At 36.8% G+C, this 14,205-nt stretch overlaps 1 protein-coding gene across 2 annotated transcripts in view; it reads right to left on the bottom strand.

Moving 5' to 3' along the window:
- The window catches only part of LOC106074689 (uncharacterized), a 103,976-nt gene extending 100,962 nt beyond the window's left edge, over window positions 1-3,014 (bottom strand). Inside the window, exon 1 of one of the 2 annotated variants that reach the window (XM_056039805.1) lies at window positions 2,811-3,014. The gene's annotated coding sequence lies outside the window, so the exon portion shown is untranslated. The remainder of the gene's footprint in view (window positions 1-2,810) is intronic. The other variant, XM_056039806.1, reaches the window with a different exon arrangement.
- Window positions 3,015-14,205: the final 11,191 nt, after the last annotated feature.

The raw sequence follows: 14,205 nt of genomic DNA, 5'->3' as shown, positions 1-14,205 counted from the left end.
ACTTTTTATGACACCCGAAGGCAGCAGACGTCAACACGTTATCTCTTTAATAAAAGATTCGTTAAATTATATATTTGGTCATTAATATTTGTCTCATGGTAGTTTGATGGTTTTAAATGGATTCTTCAGGAAACGCAACTCTATATCTTCCTTAGCAATCATGACAACGGAGTAATAATTTGTTGATATTTCGTTTCGTGAGAAAACGTGTCAATTGGATTCCTGACTTGTCATGTAGTATGCGCGCTGGACTGTCGTTCTTTTATTTCGATGGTTCCGGGTTCGATTCCCGCCAGCTGCCATCCCTCGTCGTTCTGAGGGAGGTTCGGGCTTGGATGCAATTATCTTCAAATCTAAAAGCACATCCAAAACATGTAAGACATTTTACAAACAAACACACATCTTTCAACTTTTGACCATGCAAGAAGTCTGAATGCAATATTCTGTAGAGCAGTGTTTTCAAACTTTTTTTTTCTTTAACGGAACACTTCGCACATTCGGAGAATTTAGCGGAACACTCTACTTTGTATTTACTTAGGAATAATTTGACTTGAAGTTCTACTAGTTAATTACTCTGATACTTTGCAGAATACTAGCGTCGTAGCGATCTATGGAACACCGATTGGGAAACACTGCTGTAGAGTCAAAAGCTAATTGAAAGCAAATTGCAGTTCAGTAGTTACAATACTTAGCAACTTTCTGCAATAGAGGGGCGCGAGGTGGCAGAGTCGTTAAGCGCCCGGCTTCTGAACCTAGGGTCCTGGGTTCGAATCTTCGTGATTACTGGGATTTTGAATTTCGGGATTTTTAGGACACCCCTGAGCCTACCCAACTCTAATGGTTACCTAAGTTTAATTTGGGGAAAGTAAAGGCGGTTGGTCGTTGTGCTGGCCACATGACACCCTCGTTAACCGTAGTCCACAGAAACAGATGACCTTTATATCATCTGCCCTATAGATCGCAAGGTCTGAAAGGGAAACTTTACTTTTTTTTAAATTTCTGCAATAGAATTCCTTCACATCCAAATGTAATTGAGCTTAGTTCTTGTCTTGACTACAAAGTCTTCTATTGACCGTTAATGTATTGGAAAGTTTACAGGGAACGTATCCACAGCTTGATATATTTAACAATCAGTTACTATATTAAACAAAACCATTGGATCTCCAGTCTATTGATTTCGTGGGATACCAAGATGGGTGAAGCTAGCTAGCTCCTGGAGGAAAGGCACGACACACAATAAACATTTATTATTTACAGATAACAGACTGCATAAAAGATATGCAAAAGTTTTCAGACCAAAAACACTACATTAAATATTTTGTTTCATTTAATGAATCCCACTTTTAGTGTAGTCGTACGCACATTTACATTGCATAATAATAATAAAGCTTGTCTTGGAGTAAGAAGACCAATGAGGAATGCAGTATTTCCCGTAGATACGCAGCCCCAGCTAAGACCTACATATTTTGTCACATCCAGGGCCAGCATTGTATAGTTACATTTTAAGTGACAATTTGGTTTATGCTTTTTTTTTGTGTGTTTTTGTTTATAAAGGCAGTGGCTATAATTGCATTGTTTATGTGTACAAAGCTGATGTTAATTTTTTTGTTATGGAAATCATGAATTGCTTTTATTTTTTATTTTTTTAAGTAAAGGGGGGGGGGGATACAAGTGAAAAAAAGTATCGCTATCAGTTTGTTCAAAAAAAAAAAAAACCAACTCGGCATTGAAATGATTTGAAAGTAAAGCTACCGCGTTAACGAAAGCTAACTCTGTAGATCACAAAAACGTTTAAATCTGTTTTAACAACGCATTAACCCTTAAAACGCGTGTGGTAGTTTAGCCTCTAAACATCAGAATTGTGTATGCACTTATTGCAAAGCAGATCAGCACTTTAAGGGTTAAGTAAACTATCGTCTATGATCTGTGAGGCAGCAAACTCATGATATAAATCACAATTAATGATAAAAAAAATAATTTTGAAATAAATAAATAAACTGAGCAAGGTGACTAAAATTGTCTCATGTAGCCGCCTACAATGTAGTAACTGGTCATGATTGTGTCCCTTGTACGCATACGTTTGTCATCCATAAAACACGGAATAAATAGATGTAAAACAAACAGTGGACGAAATTATTCAGATCCACAGTTTCAACTACATTATCATGTTCATAGTCTGGAATTATTTATCATGATACAATATGAGTTAACTGTTATATCATAACCATGTTATTACACGTCGGACTAGATTATCACATTACACGTTGGACTAGATTATCATGATATCACATGCTAAGCTAGGTTATCTTGATATTACAAGTTGGACTAGGTTGTCGTGATATTACAAACTGGACTAGATTATCGTGATATTACACATTGATCTGGATTATCATAATACATGCTGGGCTAGATTATCATGATATTACACATTGGGCTATATTATCATGATCTTACACGTTGATCTAGATTATCATATTACACGTTGGGCTAGATTATCCACCCACGAATTTATTATTTGGACCAGTTTATACTGGTGCGTAGAAGCAGATAAGAAGACTAATCATTTGACTTAAAATATTTATCATTGTAACAATGCAGTCTGTAAATCTATTGCAAACACTTTGTACACTTCGGACTGCGGTCACGATGTCTTTGATTTGGAACTCTGTCCACTTGCACCACTTCCCTCCTCTACAGTTCTGCAAGACTTTTGGACAAAGATTTAATAGAGCCTGGGGCGTTTCCGAAAGATGTTTTCAGACATATAAGACAAACTCATAACAGAAAGAAAAAAACAGAAACTGACTTACCTAATTGAAAGAGAAATGTTACTTTTACACCTGTTTGATATTTCTGACGAAGTGGTTTGATCCCCCCTTGAAGTCTATTAGCAACTACAGGTAGATATACTAGGCTAGACTAAATGAGATCTAATTAACTAAAGTCAAACACTGCTAAATGTCTCGCAACATGTGATCTCGCCCTAGCCGTTGACGAGTCGGACTTCCTCACTTCTGCACCCAGAAGCGCGTGAATGTGGCACTCGCGCCTGCTCTACTGGAACAAAAAGAAAACGCCATTTTTTTCCCCACAGACGTGGGAGCTGACACCCACTCTGATAGATGTTTACACCCACTCTAAAATAAGATAGGCAATAAAACCCACTCTATAATAATATCTACAAATAATTATTCGCTTGTATGTTTTGAGTCTTGATATAATATTTTTGAAAGAATAATATTGACATATCACCAATAATTCAGAAGAGAGGAGCAGTAAGGTATAAGAGAGATAGAACGAGAGAGAGAGAGAAAGAGAGAAGAGAGAGAGAGACAAAGAGAGAGAGAGAGAGAGAGAGAGAGAGAGAGAGGGACGAATTTTAGTAAAGAAATCACACAATTTTTTAAAGAATTTATTAGTTATGTTAATAATATATACTAAATTGGTACCATTCATCGCAGGTGTCACATAGATCTAGATTACACATTGTTCTAGCCTGTTGTTTTAAATCATTTTTTATATTGTACATTAAATTTAAAGAATAAAGATCTAGATATACTTGGAAATAGTCTAAATATGAGAGGAATGTGCTCCCATTTTCCATGTCCAATTACTGCGACTCAACTTTCCAAAGACAGAGAGGGATTACCATCTTTAGTCTAGTCTCAACTAAACTTTACAAAGACAGAGAGGGATTACCATCTTTAGTCTAGTCTCAACTAAACTTTACAAAGACAGAGGGATTACCATCTTTAGTCTAGTCTCAACTAAACTTTACAAAGACAGAGGGATTACCATCTTTAGTCTAGTCTCAACTAAACTTTACAAAGACAGAGAGGGATTATCATCTTTAGTCTAGTCTCAACTAAACTTTACAAAGACAGAGAGGGATTACCATCTTTAGTCTAGTCTCAACTAAACTTTACAAAGACAGAGAGGGATTACCATCTTAAGTCTAGTCTCAACTAAACTTTACAAAGACAGAGAGGGATTACCATCTTTAGTCTAGTCTCAACTAAACTTTACAAAGACAGAGAGGCATTACCATCTATAGTCTAGTCTCAACTAAACTTTACAAAGACAGAGGGATTACCATCTTTAGTCTAGTCTCAACTAAACTTACAAAGACAGAGAGGGATTACCATCTTTAGTTTAGTCTCAACTAAACTTTCCAAAGACAGAGAGGGATTACCATCTTTAGTCTAGTCTCAACTAAACTTTACAAAGACAGAGAGGGATTACCATCTTTAGTCTAGTCTCAACTAAACTTTACAAAGACAGAGGGATTACCATCTTTAGTCTAGTCTCAACTCAACTTTACAAAGACAGAGGGATTACTTTCTTTAGTCTGGTCCCAAACTTTTTCAGAAAGTATTTTAAATAGTCTTTCATAAATAACAGATCTCTACATGTTAGGCCTAATGTGAATATGATATTATTTGTATAGTTTATAATGCTTATATATTGTTACGAATCTCACTATCCAGGCTCTCTGCAAACTGCACCATACACCACCAACTTAAAGAACTTGACAAGTCAGGGCTCCAAAATAACGTAAAGGTTTAATGTCCATAAATAACAGCCAATACTGTACAATTGGCAGCACGTAGAACAGTACAAATAGCTCTGCGATAACAAATATCTCTCTGATAACACCGTTCCACCGTATCAAGTCTTGCACTGGCCTCTCCGTCTCGTTCCGGGCTTGCACTGGGTTCAACAGTTTGGGACTGACTTCACACACTTGGGCTCGATGTGTCGGACTCGATCACAGACCAAGATCAAGACGCCGTTCGTCTCAACTGTACTTGATAGTACTCCGCACTGAACTGTGCTGTAGTCGACCGTGTTCTGAACTCCTGTCGTGAACCCGCTTTCTGAACCTTCCTGTATTGAGCCCCTTTTCTCGACTGTCTTGACTGCGACACCTCCGCTCTTTATATAGGGTCCCTACTGGCCTTCTCGAACCGGACAGAACGCCGCTCGACGTTTCTAGGTGGTCAGATGACTACAACTCTCGTGACGCTCATGAGCTCTGTTCACGACGGCGATCCTTCCCGTACCGTCCTGTTGATACCCGACTCGGTTGACCGTCGTAGCTCGTCACGGTTGACCGCTCGTCTAGCGCTGGCCTGGGGCGATTTGCGTCGGCTGACTACACTCACACCACTACCCCCATCTGTGCCACCACCAGGTTTATAACAATATCTAGAATAAAGAGTGTAACCAAGAGATTTTAGTTGATGTATAATTATATATATTCTATTCTTCAATACTCGTTCTTCCCTGGTGCCATTAGGGATTCCTATGGATTGGGTTTCATGAATCAGGCAGGAAAATCAACGACTAAGCAGAGTTTAAGTCACTGATTAACATGCATGACTAGATTGACATGAAAAATGTAGGACATAATTATCTACTTTGTTGAAGTAACATTTGTAATATACATAAGATAAGAAGATAAGATTCATTTATATATAAGTTTCTATTCAGGCTAAAAGCAAGAAAGATGCACTACAGATAACTTAAAATACAAAACACGAATAACCAATGAAAATAAACAGGCCTAATTAGTTATGTATGAATGCTATAAATGCTGTTTTATGTGCCTACTTCACTTACTTCATCAACAATTCAAATAAATATCAGTTTATCTCTGTTTTTTTTTGTTGTTGTTTTTTTTTGGTTCCCGGTCATTTCATCCCTGGTTATTTCACCCCATGATCATTTCATCCCTGGTCATTTCACCCCCTGATCATTTCATCCCTGGTCATTTCATCCCCTGGTCATTTCACCCCTGGTCATTTCATCCCTGGTCATTTCACCCCCTGGTCATTTCATCCCCTGGTCATTTCATCCCCTGGTCATTTCATCTCCTGTTCTTTTCATCATCTGATCATTTTATCTAACAAATTGTAATTGTAAAAATCATGATCTAAGCAATCTTAAATATATATATGTAAGGCTTGTCTTAGAAAGCAATATTTAATATATTCATTTTTATTTGCATGACACTTTTGATAATAAAATTAAATGCCATTAAAAACTAAAAAAATGTAACATGTATAAATATAGAGGTTTTGTATAAAAGTGTTGTTATGTTCATCTACATCAATAAGAGAGTTAGCCTATTGATTGTAAGTACAGAAGACGATCCAATGATTCATATTGTTGAACAATTTTTGTAATTTTTTTTTCCATAACACAATTTACAACTTTGATGTTTTAAAAAGGATTAAAGCAAAACTTATCTAGGCCACATGTTATCCTGAGGATAGTCTTTCTTAGAAAAAATAAAACCTTATTTCAAGGCTATATATGATGCACCCATTTTCAAGAAAAAAAGCATTTGAAAAATAAAATAAAGTGAAAGATGGTCGTCAGGAGTTATCAGTGGCATGATCATAAGTATTGTAATCGTTCTCATCTCTTAAATGATTTCCAGTACTTCCATTACACTTTTGTCTTTGATCATTACGTCATGCGCAGGATAATATTATAGTATTACATCCCCTACAACCAATATAAACCCTATAGCTAATACACACCCAGATTTACAATATATTATAAGATTTCTCATCAAGAATGTGAAGTGGAAATGAGACACTACAAATGCATTAATAACATGTCAAAAAATATTTAAAAGCATTTAAAATAATCATATTTATATATTAGATGAAATGAAAGCTCAAAGCCAAAGCCTAAACAGCACAAATCAAAAATGAATAAAAAATATTTAATTGATAATGAAATGATCGGTCACAATTATTTATACCGGTATGTTATTCATTATTTATTATTTCTTTATGTTGCAGATTCCTTAAAGAAGCCAACATGGGAGATAAATGGTAGAGGCAATGAAAAGAGGGAAAGGATGGACCCCTGATGTGGATGACTTTGTGGACAGCTCACGTTTTATTGATGCAGATTTTGATGATACAATGAAAAATCTGATACCCACTGCTATTCCTACAATATTTCAGGTGATACTTAATGTGGAAAATGTTAATTTTAGACTTCTGTGTGAGTTTGAATTGGCTTTACATTTAACAATTTAATTTTAAAAAAAATGACTGCTCATGTATCCCAATATGGTATTTGAAGCAAAGTAGAAATAACAACAAGTATTTTCAGTTTTGTCTACATAAATGTTTGACTAGTATAATGAAATAACAACTGACATGAATTGATCTAGACTGACTTTAACTTATTACTGAGTTACTTTTACCTACTTCTTAGTTTGTTAGACCGTTGCGGTACCATGCAAGAATCGTCAACCGTCTTTTTTCATTCCTCTCTGTCTTTTGCCTTAGTTAGAATCTCTTTCAATGGCATTTTATTATGTTGTCCTCCCATTCCTTTCTCTGTCTGCCTCTTCTTCTTTTTCCTGGTACTGTTCCCTGAAGGAAAGTCTTTGTGAACCCCAAAGAAGCATTCAATATGGTAAAACAAAATGCACTTTTAGATTTAATAAATTATTGTACTTATGTATATTTTATACATCTAGTGCAATTGATATTCGTAAACGTATAACGTAAGTTCTTAAATTCATAAAAGTGTGTTGCTGTTTACCATAAACAATTCCCACTTTATTCCCATGTGTTCAGCTTGAGAAATACCTTGTCCTTGGAAGTTTAGAAAACTACATGAGCTTTGGAAAAGGATCTTTTATTTTGTAATCACCTGGTTTTGTCAAATGACACCACTCTTAATACTAACTTTAAAAAAAAATTGTGGACATATATATAGTAATTGATAATTATGTCATTCAGAAACATATTACATAAGTTTAATTTTGAAAGAGTACAGAGAGGGGGGGTAGCCTACACAACCAAAATACCAGCGCTTAGGCTAAAATTTATAGAAAAAATGATTAATTCTCCAAGCAACAATACCATATGAATTGACCACTATTATATTAGATTTAAAATACTACTGCCAATTCAGAATGGCACATCTCATAACTCCTGATAATGTCTTACTGTTGAAGAAAAGTCATTAAAAATAAAATGTCTAGAAACAGTCACAGGCATTATCATGAAAATATGAACATACTTATAAGTGGCATTTTACGCACCTCAAATATATAATAATTCTGTAAAATATCGAAAAAGGCAGACTTATTATACAGTACCGGTATTTAGATATATAGTTGTTAATGTGGATTTCTGCGACACAGATAAGTTTTTCTTTTGTTAAGTATTTTTATATTAAACATGATTTGTAAAATCCATTCTTAACTGTTCACAGGGGCGTAGCTAAGATGGAGGGAGGGGGGTTAAAAAATTTTTAATCCCCCAAGACCACACTTGAGGAGGGCCCCCAAAACTACGCCATTATCTCATGTCATGATGGCGAATGTCAAATTACAGGAACCCCTAAATAGGTCAAGCACCCCGGCCCCCCAAATCCTTAGCTACTCCAGTGACTGTTAACTTTATGAATTTAAGAATTAATGCAAACTTAGTTACAATACTCGACCATGGTAAGTCGAAGCGTGGTCGAGAGGCTAACTTGGCTTGTCTTGGCTACCTAGAGGTTCGACACCCGACTCGGGCAGAGTTGCGTTTACTGAGCGCCTAGAGGCAGCACGGAAAACAAACTCCTCGACCTCAAATTCCCCCCCCCCCCCTTTACAACTGGTCCACAAATGCTATAAGCATGAAAGTAGCGCTATATAAAAGCTAAAATAATAATAATAATAAAGTCCACCGTACACATTGCGTCATTATATAACTCTATATATTATATTTAAAAAATTATACAAGGTCTGTATAACTGTAATAAAGCAAAAAATTGAAAGAACTGAAACGGGCTAAACGTTTGAATTAGAAATTTGGAAAGAGGTTAATGCATAGAAAAGAAAAGGTTGTCTACCCTTGACCTACATAAATCTCACAATTCACAACGATAACATTGTCGTATCCGAGTATGTTGAGAAGAGTACATCTAACATTTAGATTCAATCAAATTCATAAGATCATTACAATTCAAAACTTGTTTATCTATTATTATTTTTTTTAAAAGGAAATATTTCTTATTTTATTCAAATTTCAAATCACCGTATTTTTATTAAACAAATGTTATATGGATATATTGATACACAGTCGCTTTTTTGATGTTGAGAAATTTTACACGATTCATAATATAACAATGGTGAACGTACCAAAGCATCGTAGAACTTTTTGCAAAGGCAAATAATGCATAAAACATACCGTTCACAAAGTTACTCAGTATAAGGCTGGCAAGGCTTCCTTATATGCCCAAGGTAAAAGGCGTTACGTTTACGTTAGGACAGAAAACAGAGTGGTTATGGTGGTCAGTCCAAACCAGTTTTTTAGGAAGAAGGCCAAGACCACCAGAAAGATAGTTTTGTGTATGGAATGCACAGAATGCAAATACAGGAAACAGTTACCAATTAAGCGTTGCAAGCACTTTGAACTTGGTGGTGATAAGAAGAGAAAGGGTTATGTTTTAAATGGCGTACATTAATAAACATTGTTCTAGTAAATAAACAAAAACAAAACAAGCAGCTCAATCAAATCTAGTTTCTCGTGTTGGGAAATTATATTGTGGTATTAAAACAGAAGGGAGGCTATTCAGCGACGCAACAATGTTAATTTACTTAAGGACATCACACATACATTAAATGTCTTCCATGAGCACAGCATCTTTATCAGCTCTAGACTTGGGCGGAGCTCGTTCTCTTCTTCCTAATGTCAACATCCTTCTTAGTCTAGTCTCTAATAGAGCGCACTATTCCGCACCTTCCGCACTATCTTGGATGGCGGTGTGCATAGCAAGGTTATAAAATTACACTTGGTCGGTGCCGAAGACAGTAGACTTATCAACCAAACGAGTCATTTATAAATATTTAGCTTTGCTTTACTAGAGACATTTTAAAAAATACTTTGGATTAAAATTGCAATCTGGAGCTTACTAAATAAACCTTAGTTTAACACTAATAGGTGGAGGCGCGGTGGCTGAGCGGTAAAGACTGGGATTTTTAATTTCGGGATCTTTGGGCGCCTGAGTCTGAGTCCACCCAGGCCTAATGGGTACCTGACATTAGTTAGGGAAAAGTAAAGGCGGTTGGTTGTTGTGCTGGTCACATGACTCCCTTGTTAACCGTAGGCCACAGAAACAGATGACCTTTACAACATCTGCCCTATAGACCACAAGGTCTGAAAGGGGAATTTTTTTTACTTTAACACTAATAGTATTAAATATAATTTTTTATCATACTTATACAAAGATAATATTGCTACGATTCTCTCTCCTACTCAGGCCTTCTGTAAACACTGCTAAACACAACACAATACATCAACACATCAAAAACTTGACAACAAGAGCTCCACAATATCGGGTACTTTATTAATGAGTGAATAAGTAGATAACAGCCAATACTAGACAATTGGCATCAAACACATCAACAACTAAAATGTCACTCTGTATATCACCGTACAAAACTCTACTGTCTCTCTTTCTGGACTTGTACATCAACACCTGAGGACTCAACCAAGACCGACTTCATGGCCGACTAACAGTCCCAGTCTCGACGCTCTCCGGTCTTGAACTGCCGCTTTCCTACACACTGTGTCCTCGTTCACGCAGGCTTTCGATCAAATGACCATAACATTGGTCATATTTGCGTGTAATCGTAGTATTGTCCCTTGTCCATGGCCCCGCTGACCTGAGTGATTCACGTGTGTGACAGCTGAGCCTATAGTTAACCCTTTTGCGCCGCCTATAGGGTCATAACAATATTTACTTTGAAAATGTATAATACCTAGTTAAATAGTATCCCTAAAAAGAACTTCAAGTTGGCTACCAATGTGAATACTAGCCTTGTATTTCCTTGGAGAGTAAGTCATTTTTATTTGTTGCTCTATTGGCAGTGGGTGGGAGGAGTATCTTGGTTGGGCCTCTTTATGGAGTAGGCAAAATTGTAGGACTTGGTTGGCATTTTCTGGTGATGCTCCACAAGGGCCAATGTTACTATTTTTAGTTTCGGTTCCAGGTATTAAAAAATTAACCATGCCATATCTTTCAGACCACTGCTGTAGTAAACGCAATTCCCATTTGGTCTTCAATAGCTCTAAATTCTAAATCGGCACAAAGTCGCTCGAATATTGAATTCCACAAGTCTTTATTCAGCAACACATTTTAAATCTGCCAATATCATTATTAAAAGGACCCAAAATTAATTCTGTTACAATGGCATTCAGGATTAAAGCAAAGGCTAATCTTATCTTATCTTATAAAATACAGGCGATACTTCAAAAAAAGATGATTACGTCCTACGCGTTATACATCCTGTCATGCACATTAACCAATGACCTAAATTCTGCTACCTCACAGGTTTTTCTGGCTAGCTCAGGCAACCCATTCCATGCTCTAATAGCATTAGGGAAGAAGGAGCATTGGTATACATTTGTCCTAGCATATGAAACGAGGAATGTACCTTTATCTTTGTGTATTTCAGGGTATTTTATTAAATTTTGTTTTTGTATTTGAAGATTATGGTTCAGTGGTTTATGTATAATTGCTACTTTACTTTTGAGTCTTCTCTCCTGAAGACTTTCTAAATTTAGTGATTTTACTAAAGGTGTTCTCATTTTTCAAGCCTGCAATACATAAAAAAACAAACAACAAGAGGAGATACGCTTGTTTACAAATCTCCATTACGAATACAAACTTGACAATCTGATTTGAGAACACTGTGCTATTCAACTCAGATTTGAGTTGTTGTTGTTTTTACTTACTCAAGAAAAAACATTCCTTAAAGAAAAATAATAAAAATTACATTATGACCTTCAACCCAAAATATAGTCATCTGGACTACAAAACTAACCTTTAAACTCTCTAATGTTAAAGATATGAAGGGTAATACTTTCTCTCAAGTTAATCTTGATCTATTTCCATCTACAATCTTCAAGTTTTCTCCACAGAGATCGGTCGTTGGCTACGTACAAAACCTCTTCCCCAACTTGTGGCTACAGATTTAAAGTCTTTCAAGAAGGTGAGGAGGTCTTCAAAAGGGAATGCTAGACGTGGACGGCATTGCTTTAGCTGTCCACTTATAGGGTTCCATGCTATGTAATGACTGACTTTGGTAAACGTGCTTCGTCTTGCCTGGGGGCATGTCCTGCGAATCTCATACGACTTTCAGTCACCATTTCAGTCATGGGACGAGTGCCCGTCTGGGAAAAGATTTTTATATTGGCGATACTATCACGGTATGTTCTTCCTAGGATCCTAATTGACTGTTGAGGTCATTTTAATTTATTCCTTGACTGCCACATTTCCAAATATAGGTGGTCGTTGGGAGTTTGAATTTCAGGAGGCGAGGAGGTGGATCTTAATCTCCAGGCTCATTTATACTTCAGTCTTAATAAAAACCTCTTAATTGGAAGCTGTGAGGAAAAAAATATGTTTGGGGCAAACGTGAAATAACTAAATGACATTCGTAGACGTCTTAAACAGACATACATTAAAACGATTTCCAATCAGCAGTTTATTTTAAGTGCACAGATTAAAGTTTACCTTGATCCCCAGGGCAGAGAGAAATCCAGTACACTGACTTTTTATGCAGATTTAAGTCTACATAAATCCCCAAGGCAGAGAGAAATGCAGTGCACTGACTTTGTTTGCAGATTATAGTCTACATAGAAATGCAGTGCACTGACTGTGTGCACATAGAAATGCAGTGCACTGACTGTGTGCACATAGAAATGCAGTGCACTGACTGTATGCACATAGAAATGCAGTGCACTGACTGTGTGCACATAGAAATGCAGTGCACTGACTGTGTGCACATAGAAATGCAGTGCACTGACTTTGTGTAAATGGAAAAAGAATTGTGCTCGAAAACCTGAACATTTCTATTCTCAGTGAGACTATACTGAGGGCCCTCGATCGTAAGTATTTATAGTTGTTTAACTACCATGCATGAAGCTCACCAACAGCGAGTCAAGTTATCACATTATTTTAAGTATTAGTAATGTTCCCCTTTTAGACCTAGCGATCCATGTGCTGATAATTTTTAGGTCATCTGTTACTATGACTAACGGTTAACGAGCAGGGTGTCATGTGGCCAGCACAACGACCAACCGCCTTTACTTTCCCTAACTAAAGTCAGGTACCCATTAAAGCTGGGTGAATTAAAGGGCGCCCTGAAAATCCCTAAATTCAAAATCAATGTCTTCACCGAGATTCGAACCGTGGACCGAAGGTTGAGAAGCCAAGCGCTTAACCATTCAGTTACAGCACCCCCAATTTAAATTATTACTACTTATAGTTAATGAGACAAACTGTGTTAACTTTCGCAGAACGAAAAAGCTGAATTTAAAAAATACTTCAAAAACAAGGTTACAATTAATGTTTGTGTGGAAACACAAACTCAAAATCGGCCCCCGAAGTGGTCCATCCAGGCAGGCTTCAATATTTTCAGAAAGAACATCCGAATGAAATTATATCAAAGGCAAATGACAGATAAGAATGGAGAAGGAGGGTTGACAGATCTTGTGTGTTGCCCCAACGGTCCAGCAGATCAAAGGATTGGTGCAAGTGAATGCAAAGTTAGATGTGAACCTGGCCTAACTGGTTCTCCTTTCAGACCTTTCAGTCTATAGGGCAGATGATGTAAATAAAGTTTATCTGTTTTTTTGTGGCCTACGGTTAACGAGGGTGTCATGTAGCACAACGACCAACCGCCTTTACTTTCCCCCAACTCCGGGGTCGGCAACCTGCGGCTCGCGAGCCACATGCGGCTCTTTGGATGTGAAGCTGCGGCTCTTTAGTTCCATGCACAAATATTATTTATTTCATCGAAACATTTTTAAAAATAGTTCTGAATTGTTTAACGAAGATAAGCCACCGATTCTATCTCTCAGACACTTGTACTCGCATTTCATCACACTCTTCCCCATTACGCGTCGTCACTGTTGTCAATCCGTTGGAAGCTATCAGCCGTCGTCAGATGTTTTTAGGTAGGTTTTAATTCTCTTTCAACGCCAGACTAATTGCTATCTTCACCACTCGCTTTGGCTGTGACTTTTAGTTTGTTGTTTCATCTAAAGAACCGTTTCGTGGTTTCAAAAACAAACCAGAAATCTTGGGAAAAATCAACGATTAGCAACTATCCGCTAAATCAGTACAAGATAGAATAGCTAAAATTTCCTCAAATGTAACATATTTGCAGGT

This window comes from Biomphalaria glabrata, chromosome 9 (genome assembly GCF_947242115.1).
Source record: "Biomphalaria glabrata chromosome 9, xgBioGlab47.1, whole genome shotgun sequence".
Lineage (NCBI taxonomy): Eukaryota > Metazoa > Mollusca > Gastropoda > Planorbidae > Biomphalaria > Biomphalaria glabrata.
Note: the sequence above shows the minus strand (reverse complement) of the source record. Positions and strands in the feature narration are given on the sequence as shown.